This window comes from Cariama cristata, unplaced genomic scaffold, assembly GCF_000690535.1.
Source record: "Cariama cristata isolate BGI_N322 unplaced genomic scaffold, ASM69053v1 scaffold1784, whole genome shotgun sequence".
NCBI classification, from domain to species: Eukaryota; Metazoa; Chordata; class Aves; order Cariamiformes; family Cariamidae; genus Cariama; species Cariama cristata.
In genome coordinates, this window is record NW_009613277.1 from 63,174 (window position 1) to 73,651 (window position 10,478).

Below are 10,478 nucleotides of genomic sequence, written 5' to 3' on the forward strand. Positions count from 1 at the left end.
TGATGAAGAGTTTCTCTAGCGTTACAAGCGTGGAGTCCTTCCATGTTGTCACCCAGTGTGTAGTTGAGGAAGCAGGGTTTATTGTTTTAGATGGAGTAGATGAGTGACTGCTGCCCACGGTACAGTGGAGAAAGGCTTTCAAGAAGGCTTTTACTTCTGTGCAGTGCTAAGGTCAGCATCGCAACCTGGAACGTGGAGGCTGTCCATCTGCAAAGCTTCAGCCGGCAACACAGCCCATCAGCACACTTAATAAAAACTTTGTACAACTTCACTTGTCTGTTGCATGACTTATTGCTAATGAAATAGTGACCAGGAAGCAAAGAGAATCGCTAATGGGGAAAACAGAGCGAGGGCAGTGCAAGCCAGTGTCTTGTGTGTATGGCTAAATTACACTGAAAGGAACATCTGGCAGCAACAGCCAGGCAGAAGGGACACGGTTGCTATAAAGAAATGATAAATTTAGGATGGTAACAAATCTGCTGCCTTGGTTACAATTTAGTAGTGTTTTTAAGGCCGATGAGAGGAAATCACTCTCTCCCCATTAGTAGAGCTGTGTGCTGCTCTGCGGACATGAATAAAACATAACATTATTTCCTGTTCTTTCAGTAGCTCATGTAAGACTCCCCTGCATATCAGGGCCTGAGTAGTCAGCATTCAGGTGTTTACAGCTGAGCATTTGTGGGCTGGCCTGCTCAGCCGCGCTACGGTGCTTTGGGTCCTTCCACCCCACCTCTATCACAGCATGATTTACTTTACTAAAACCAAAATTATCCTTGTTGCAGAAAGGATAGGCTGATTATTATCTGCTCCTTCGAAAAAATGGTAGAAGAGCAAAAGTGTTGCTTTAGTTTTCTTTTCTTTTAAAAGCACATGCTGATATGCTACAGCTAGCAGACCAGTCAGCACACAGCAAAGTTAAAACAGCTGTGAGTGGTAGGGTAGGGAACCTTGTAATGAGTTACCCAATTGCAGAGACACAATAGCAATCAGCAAGACCTTCAGCAGCCAGAGCACAAGTACTTACCACTGAAGTTAAATGCAAATTCCCTTAACATCGAGCTGAGCAGGTTTATAGACATAGGGACTAGTGTCTAGGAGTAATTGTGTTTGCATCCATTAGCCTCTGTGTGCAAAGCCATGTGTTTGGTGCTGACGCTTAACGTTGAATCATAACTGTGACATTACACTTCTACTGTGAGTCTGAACAATGGGATTTGCTCATTGCTTGCAAATAAGCTCTTCAGAAACAAAAGGGTTGTGTGCGCTGACTTCCCGGGAAGCTGGCTGAGGAGTCTCACACCAAGACAGCCGAGGTTTGCTGATCTCCCACCAGGCTGGTCTGCGTGGGTGTTTAACACACGGAGAGCTTAGCCACTTCACAAGGGCTGTTTTCATTCTCTGCATTTGCAAATGCCTGTCATTTTATTCCAGACAGACTTTTCTTGCTCTGGCTGTATATCTTCTGATCCCAAGAGAGGCAGCTTTTTCCTTCACACAGTTTCTAACCCACCCCGAGCAAATCTCACCTGCCTTCATCATGTCATGTGTGGGCACACACACCCCACCTGTCCTAGCAGCCACAGAGGGAAAGCTCTTACCTCCAGGGAGACAATATTTACACAAAGGAGAAGGAAGTCAGAAACCACTATCTGAGGGCTGACCATTTGAAAGATGACAGTTGGCCCTTTCCTCACTGCAGATGACTCCACCTATTTCTACCCTCTCCATGGTAATAATGGGTCTCAGCTGTATTTTTGTGCCAGGTGAGGAGAAGATTGGTGCACCTGGTGGGAGGCAGGGGCCAGCCCTCACCTGCCCCCTTCTCCCCCAGCCGTGGCAGGTCTGTGTGTGAGGGGGCTGCCAGCTGCTCCTGCCCCGGGGGTGGGGCCGCAGCCCCTGGAGCGAGTGCGTGTTCTCCACAGAGCACTGAGGTGGCCTGAGCAGACAGAGGCTGGCAGGACGCTCCTTTTTGAGGTAAGAGGATGTGCTTCTGAGGATGCTGGTGATTTTATTGCCTTCTGGGCTGCTTGCTGATAGTAATGTGAGGGGTTGGAGCAGGTGGCTGGTATGGGTCACGGAGGGAGAAATCTGCAGTGAGGCCACCCTCGGCTGGATAGGGTGCCCTGAGGAGGCCCTGTGGTCAAAGGGGCTCGGAGGTAACAGCAGAGGCTCCCCTCCCTGGGCCAAAATGAAGCTGCATGAGGTGCCCCCTCAGAGACAGGCCCTTGGAGAGAGGCTGGAGGGAGCTCTTGCCCAGGGCTGGAAGAGCCAGGTCTTCCCCGGGGAAATGGGGAGCTCGGGAGAAAAGCTGAGTGTAGCTGTGTGGATTCCAGCTTCCCTCATGGTGTATCTGTGTGTCTGTGTGTACCTCCTGGCTTTTGCTTATGTTTCAGATGTGTTGAGGCAGGGTTTGAATGTGAGACCTGTGAGTCCCAAATGACTTAAAGAGGCTATTTCATTTCTGTGCAGTTATATTAGTTGCTTATGATAACCGTTCTGCAAATCATGCTCTGGCCTTGTTTATAAGCAGCCAACTCACGTGTATCCAACCTGACTTCGCTAATGGATCTGGTTTTTGTATGTTGAATAAGCTTGAGGTTAGCAACTGTTCAGCTGCAGAGCAAGGACAGTAATTGTTACTCGCCTTTGCACTCTGAAATCACTTGGTGATTTTTAGAAGAAAGGTGCAAAAAGAATTATAATCTAAATTTTGCTTGGTATGCTGAGGCTTCTGTGGTGCTGCTGTGGGTCAGTTGTGTATTACGTAGTGCGGGTTTGGCCCTTAAAACACCCCTCGTTTGTATGTCATTTCTGTTGACTTTGAAAGATGTGACTGAAATGTCCACGCAGGTGTTTACATTTTTAGATGTGAAGAATGACTCCATTCCAATATTTGCTGCTTTTTCAAAACAATACATATGAGAAAAAACAAAACAACACTCCTATACAGTGGAAGCTACAATTGAATTTGCTCTTAACCACAGTACTACAGTGACTTGGGTATAACCTGCCTGTAAAACTCCCCAGCTGCTCTAGCTCTTTTCCTGTTGGAAGGCTGGCCATAGAACAAATTAAGAGTACAGAACTGAAACCAAGATGTGAAATTAAACTTTTATTAAAGTAAATCAGGTCCTGGATTTATTTTAAAGAGTGAGGCAATAAAAGTGAACGTATAAAAAATTGCAATTTAAAATGATGTACATTCTTTTTATGTCATTTCTCTGTTTTCAATTTTATTGGTACAACTGAGTTATATTTACTTAAGTTGCATGCCTGTGTTTTTCCAACTGTGATGGTGGCTTGCGTGTTTGATGCCCTTTGCTTTCGGGATGCCGTGGAGAAAGGAAACAGTGGAGAGCTTGTTACAGCCCCCCTGTTTGCCGCCATCTGGCACCAGCGCAGCGCAGGGGTGCCCAGAGGTCTCCTTATTTCACCACAGGGGAGGAAGCCTCGGGCCTCTGCCCCATCGTGGAGTATCCCACAGCTCCCAGGGCTTCCCAGCCCTTGTGAGGAGTTGGGGCTGCAGAGCCCCCACCGCTGTCCTGCAGATCGGTGGAGACTCAGCTCCCTCCAGGTGCTCTGCACGTGGCACAGGGGCAAGAGGGAGAAGGGACGACTGCACGGGCAAGGATGCTGTCTGCAGGCATTGGGGCTGTTCAACTATTTATTAACTATTATTATTTAACTATATATAGTTAAGTGTCCTATCTATAGTTAATGAGGCTCAGAGTCCAGAGCATCGTTTCTCTGTACTTCAACAGCAATGGTAGCAGGACTGAAACATTTGAATTATATTGAATTGCATTACCTGTTGATATCATAGATGTGTATTGTTTGACTTCACTGAAGGTAGAATAGAGAGTCTTCCCTCTTGCTTCAGGATCTGCTGAGGTAAGGAGGGAGAACCCGTGTTTCCTTCCTGGTTTCTTCTGAATGAATTATTTTTGCATTGAAGAAACTGTAACTCCTGTAAAAGAGCGTTTTCCAGTGTGCTCTGTGAGGAAGGCTGAAGGACATGGAGGACCAGGCATGTAAGTGGGCGAGGTGCGTCTCCTACCCAAAAGGGATGTTGTGTTTACCATGGATGCAAAGGAAGAATCACGAGTAGAACAGAAAAATGACTTTTTCTAAAGTACTTAGCTCTGCTTGCGTAGTTTGCTCATTCTCTCTCTCTACCCCATTTGTTTGCAGAACTGTGGTCTCAGTCCTGCAGCTACCAAGCCCCTTCAATTACCGTTGTCTTTGAAGACACACTCATTGTAATGGATCAAGCCCACCACATCTCATAATCAGTCCAAAATGCTGCTCTGCATCTATAGTGATGCCATCCAGAGGTGGCTGGCAAGGTTAGTCACCTCTTTCATAGGCATTATAGTTGCTTTCCAGCACAGAAATAAATTTTTCACCTGTTTGCAACTGAAAATTGCCTTATTTCTATGAAATGTTGGCTAGCAAAGACCGCAGCAGCAATACATTTTAAGGTATCAGGACAGGTTTGCTCAGTGTGGATGCAATACTGCATTCTCATTCTGAGTTTCTTGTGCAGGTTACAACAGCAGAAACAATTCTGTGCTTCTGGAGGCAGCTTTCTTTTTTTGGATGATAGGGACATTAACTGGGTCTACACTGGCAAAGTTGTGCAGACATTTTCATGCAGGACAACATTTTCCTCTGTCATTGGTTCTCCTGGCATTTGGCAAATTCAAAGAAAACAATTTATCTGATTTTCCCAGTTTATAAAGCTGGAGGGAAATGGTTTAGGTTATTTCAGCTGCACAAAAGATGAGATTTATAATCAAGCATCCTGAGTCAGAACTGTCCACTCTGGAGCACTCAAGATTCATCAGCTGGAAAATGAACCTACAGCAGATCTGTGTTTGTGCTTTGTGATGCTCCCGGTGTAGACCCTTCTCTCCTCAAATCTGGGGCAAGCTGCATACTTAGTGGTGGTCTTAATTCACATCAGGGTAGTCAACATGGAGAACTAATAAAGGTTAGCTTCAGTAATGCAACCATTGTGCTGCTAACCCATTCTCTAGTTTACTAGACATAGTTAATCTCTCTATGTGGATAAAATGCTAAATTATCTATCCTGGAGATACTGTTTCTCAAAAATTCCACAGTCGAGCACTAGCCTGCAAAGCTGATGTTCTGCTCTGACCTTTGGGAATGCACCAGGTGGTTATGTTGACAACAGGATCCCATTCTTGCCTGCCCCATTGATGCTGCCCTCTGGCTCTTCCACTTGGGATGGGAGAGATGCAAAGGATGTGTCTGCTGCAATGCTGGGGCAGAGCAGAGGGGGCTAAAGCACTTGTGGTTTCTCTGCTGTTACCAGAGTATTGCCATCTGGAACTCGCTGAGGGAGCCTGTTAATTCAATTTTATTACTGTATATTTTAAAGACTGTCAGAGAAGCCCAGGGCTTTGGGACAGGTCTTCGTTTTAGTTTAGTCTAAATCAAAATAAATAATAAAATGCTCATGAAGATGTACAGGCACTGTGAGATACTTATCCAACCTGACACGATGAAAAAATAAAGTAATGATGTTTTATAGGCTCATGAAAAAAAATATTTACTTACCTCGTATGACTGTGCCAATAAAGTTTTAAACAGATTAAAAGCGAAGACAGATGCCAATGTTCATACCAATCACTTTGCTTATGAAAAAAACAAAGAAGGAAACACAATTATCCCAAATTTAAGCACGCCAAATCCAGTTTAAATGTGTTAATGCATGTGCTTTTGCAACATGTACTTGTTTCTCTTTGAAGACCAAGCAAGTTTTGCTATAGATTTGGCAAGCCCCTTGGAGCAGTTGAAGAAAAATGGTACAAATGTATATTGGGTAAGATTTTGGATCAGAATATGCAGTTTAGGAATGCAACTAAGCTTGAAATTAGACTATTTTAATCTGTGCAGTTACGTTTTTAAAGATACATCTGATACACCAATGGCTGTTAGAGTAAGGTTTTGTTCACCAAAAAGACAGGGCACTTACAAAGTAAGCATGTAAACTGAGCTGAATGGAGCCGAATGTTATGATGAGTATAGGTACGTTTAAGTGTTCAGGTGTTTGAAGTGTTTGCCCAGGAAGTCTAAATGCCGAGGAAAACTGGGGGACATGAGCAAATCCTCTACCTAGCACAGTATTCACAAAGTCCACGCTATGCCAGAAAGAACTAGTTTTGGTTGTATATGTGTTTCTTAGATGGGAATTACTTTTGGCACAAAGCTGCAATTCTGCTGTGATTTGCATCCCCTGCTAAAAAAAGCTGGATTGGTAGCTCTAACATTAGGAAACTTTGGAATCAAAATTCACTACACGGGTAGCTCCATAATGAAAACACCCAAGTTTCATCTAGACAGCAGCTGCCAACCCAGCCCTAGTGAACGCAGCGCTGAGGCTGGTGGGGGCTCAAGGTGGCTAAGCAGGGCAGAGTTCAGGCATGCGCAAACACACACGTGAGCATAAAATGGAGCATTTCGTAGATGGTACCAAAGAGGGGAAGTTTTATTTCAAGGATGGAACAGTTCACAAGAAAGATGGAGATATCTGAAAATTCAACACATTTGTGGTGCTGACTACCACACAAGCACGTATCTTGCTTCACAGTGTATCGGCACTATTAGCCTTTCTCCCATAGACCACACCAAATAACTAATGAATTTTCATATGGCAACAATTCTCAATGGCTCTGAGAAAGGACCCCTGGCACTCTGCCGCATCCTTGCTGAGGACTTGCAAAGTCCTGCAATCGTGTAGCACTGGCTTTCCTCTTCTTTTCCTGGATGACTAACTGACTGTACATTAAGAGACTGTTTAAAAATGTTTACTTTTTTTCCTTGAACTTGGTCTCCCACAGAAGTGAATACGTGAAGTGCAAATATCAAAACTGGGAGAGAAGATGGTCTGGGCATCATGAATGAGCCTGGACAACTGCCTTGGGAGGGGCTGGGATTCACAGTAAGGCAGTGGTGATCTTAACACCACTGAGAAACATACGACATACTGACCTGGAGCTGAGCTTGAACTTTGAGTGAGCTAAGCTTCTCTTAGAAGTGTACTCAGGAGCAAACATCTCTCAGCTCTCCAGATCTTCTCCGGATCTTAGCTCTGGCTGGGAAAGACCCCTATATCTGATTTATATCTGTGATGCGTTTGCCATAAGTCAACATGCTTCTGAGAAGGATAATTTTTTTTCTCTAACTTGTTTATTTTAATTCAGACCTGCAAACTAGCTTGTAAAACAATGTCCAAAAATTGCCTAATGTATTCCTGCCCATGGGAGATCTGTAATTGACTTTTTTTTTTTTAAATCAGACTTGAAAATATCTGAACAGCCATGAGTGTGATCAAGATTAACTGCTATGCAAAATGACTGCTTTCAGAGATGAGTGCTGACCAGAGCTCAGCAAGAATAAAAGGTGTGAGCTCTGTTAGGTGATATAAATCTGTTGTGAAAAGACTGGCAATGCTTATGATCTTACCTCTTTTCTTTTTTTTTTTTTTTCTTTTCCCCCTTTTGCCTCTTTACTTCCCTTAAAAAAGAAGTAAACCAGAAGCGCAACAAGTTCCATCCATTGGCATAGGTCAAATCAATGCAGTTAAGCAGTGACTGCAGCACTCTGGGTCAGGCCTATAAATCAATACAATGGGCATTCAGGGTGGCATATGAGCCTCTTGGTCCCTCCCCTCCTTCACATGCAGGTGTCATTATTTTCTAATTGGCCACCCTGGACTAAAGTGGATGTTTCTGGTCCCTTTTCCAGGCATGCCCATTACTGCAATTGCTATGTGACGGCAGTTTGCTCTGTTTCCTTCCTAAGCCCCTTTCAGAAAGACTCCAACCATTTTATCATTTGGAACTACAGTAAGAGCTGTCTGCGTGCTCACTGGCAGAGTGAGCAACCCCATTTCCTAGCACTTGAGCTAAGCGCTCCCTGACTGATAAAGCTGCCTCTGTTTCCTCCCAGCCATGCTGGAATGCTACTGGACAAGGGAGTCCGTCTCCTCTGTCTTCTCCAGCACTGGCCAAAAGCAGTCTGAAAATACAGTAAACCTTCATTTAACTCTAGGTCAAAGATCACCTTATGATTGCAAAGAAAGTTAACTCTCACTTTAAAGCCAGGCAGTGCAGGTTTGAATGCTAAGAGGAAAGATGTTGAAAAACAAAGGGATGATGGAGTATTTACTTAGTTGCTGGACTTCTCTTTTCTTAAAAAGCATTTGCTATTGCCACCGCACAGCAGCCAAAGATCAGTCTGATGTTATTATTTCAGTTTTCTGAAATGAGTTTAAGGTGTTTAAGATTAACACAAAAGTTTTAATCACAATTAGCAAGCTGCTGCTTTTTTTTTTTTTCATTTGAGTAAATGCCTTCCAAAGTCCTTGTCTTCATTTTCCCATTGCTTGCATACTATACAGCAATCATAACATCTCATAGGAAGAGCTGAGCAACCTGATCACTATTTATGTCAGTGTACCCTAGAAAAGTACTAGCTGGGGCTGGCAAGATTCTTCCATCAGTTCTTTTACAGTGTCCATCATGATCTGGAGGGACCTTGGTCAGAGAAGAAGGAAGATTCCCAGCTCGTTTAACCTTTGGGCTTTCTGGAGGCATAACAACAGGAGTATTTATTACTGCTGTTCGTTTTTAATGGCCTTACTAAAGGCCAGCAACTCCTCAAATGTTTGGTGGGCCCCTAGCCCAACTGTGAGTAATGACCTGTCTGTGACAAACTCTGATGTGAATTCAGCCTGCACAGGGCAGTTTGCTATAAACATGAATTCACTAGCTTCCCTTTTGACAGTTATCTTTATCTCTCTTGTGGACTGAGCCAAAGGATCTGCTACAAAGATCCCAAACTCCAAGACATTCAAAGTCTCTGTGCAAACACTGTAGTTCAGGGCCATCTCTTAATCATCGCTGGCCTAGGCAAGAATTAGAGGTGCAACCACGAGATGCAAGCCTGCAACATCAGAAAATACCTGGGAAAAAGCTTCAGTTGAAAAGAAGAACTAGCCCATGGGGTTGCCCTCTTCTCCCTGTCCCAGGTGACAGAGGATGTCACCTCTATTGACAAGTCCTTCAGGTTCACCGTAGTCACTTCTAGGTTTGTTCTCCTGGTCTCTCCCCATACTGCGGTCCTGCTGCCAACAAGGAGATTTCCTCTCATGGGAAATTGCCCTTTCTAGACAAAAGCACAGATCCAAGTTCAGCAGCTATGCTAATAACTGGCTCTGAAACAAGGACTATCCATCATTTTTTCCAGACTGACCTTTCCAAAGTTTCAGGATGCCTCCTTCGCTTCATGTTACAGCCCTCTTTTAAAAAAAAAAAAAAAAAGGGGGGGAAAAAAAAAAGAAAAAAAATTAGTTCTGACTTGTATTAGCTACTCTGATTTACCTTTTGGTGGTTTGTTGAGCTTAGCTTCATTTTTATGTTGTTTTATATGAAAACAGAATTTTTTCTGTGGGTGCTGTGTTACAGTTATGAGGTGTTAATGGGACCTGGCAGAGCAATCATGCGTTCTGGATCACGTTAGGGTTTGCTTTGGGCCTTTATTTCATTTTCTCTACACTACAGCTTGAATATGTGTTCATTTGCAGTTTGGCTTTGCCTCTGTCCCATCACTTTTGCTCACTTTTGTTTCTGTTCTGCCAGGTTGAGAAGTTTAGTGGGACTTCTGCCATGCAGAAATACAGCCGTGTAGAGTCCTGAAGCAGAATTGCGGATATTTTGATGATAAATGTTGTGTTTCACCAGGGAATAGGCAGAATCAGTCTGGTCCTAACTTTGTTATGTATTTGAATTTGTTAACGTCAATAGATTTTACTGTTTCTTTGTTCCTTCTCAGGCTTCTGTTTCTGTTCATTATAAGGATTTGATCAAAAATTAATGTGCTTGGGCTGTCCATACATTAGCACTTTGTTCTGACCTCTCTATTGTAACTTTCTGTGATCTATGGCCCCAGGCACAAGGAACTGGCAAGGAAGTGCCTGAAGTTGCGGTTTGGCCACAGATACCTGGTTTACAGTCCCATCCCTCTATTAATCTGCATTACAGACAATAGGCCAGATCGGTACAACTCCACCAGACTTTGATTCAGTGACGTAGAATTTATGCCAGCTGAAAATCTGGCCCAATGGCTTATTTATAACTGAGATAAAATTTGCAGAGAGGTAGTATCTTTTGTTAGATCCCCTTGATTTATTTGAGGGGGGGGTGGAGGGGAACAGAGAGGTTTTTGGGCACGCAAATCAGGGAGAAGTATCTTTGTGAGGGTGGCACACAAATTGTTATTACAGTCTATCTGCAGCAAAAAGACTTTCAGAAAAGAAGTATATGATAAAAAGTGTGAATAATGATGAAACACTAAGCTTTCTGTCCTGGGTCCTGCAGTCTTCCCTGCACTGAGCCCTCCTCTTTTGTCTTAGCTGTCTTACCCGGGGAAAAGAAGAGTTTTGGTCATTT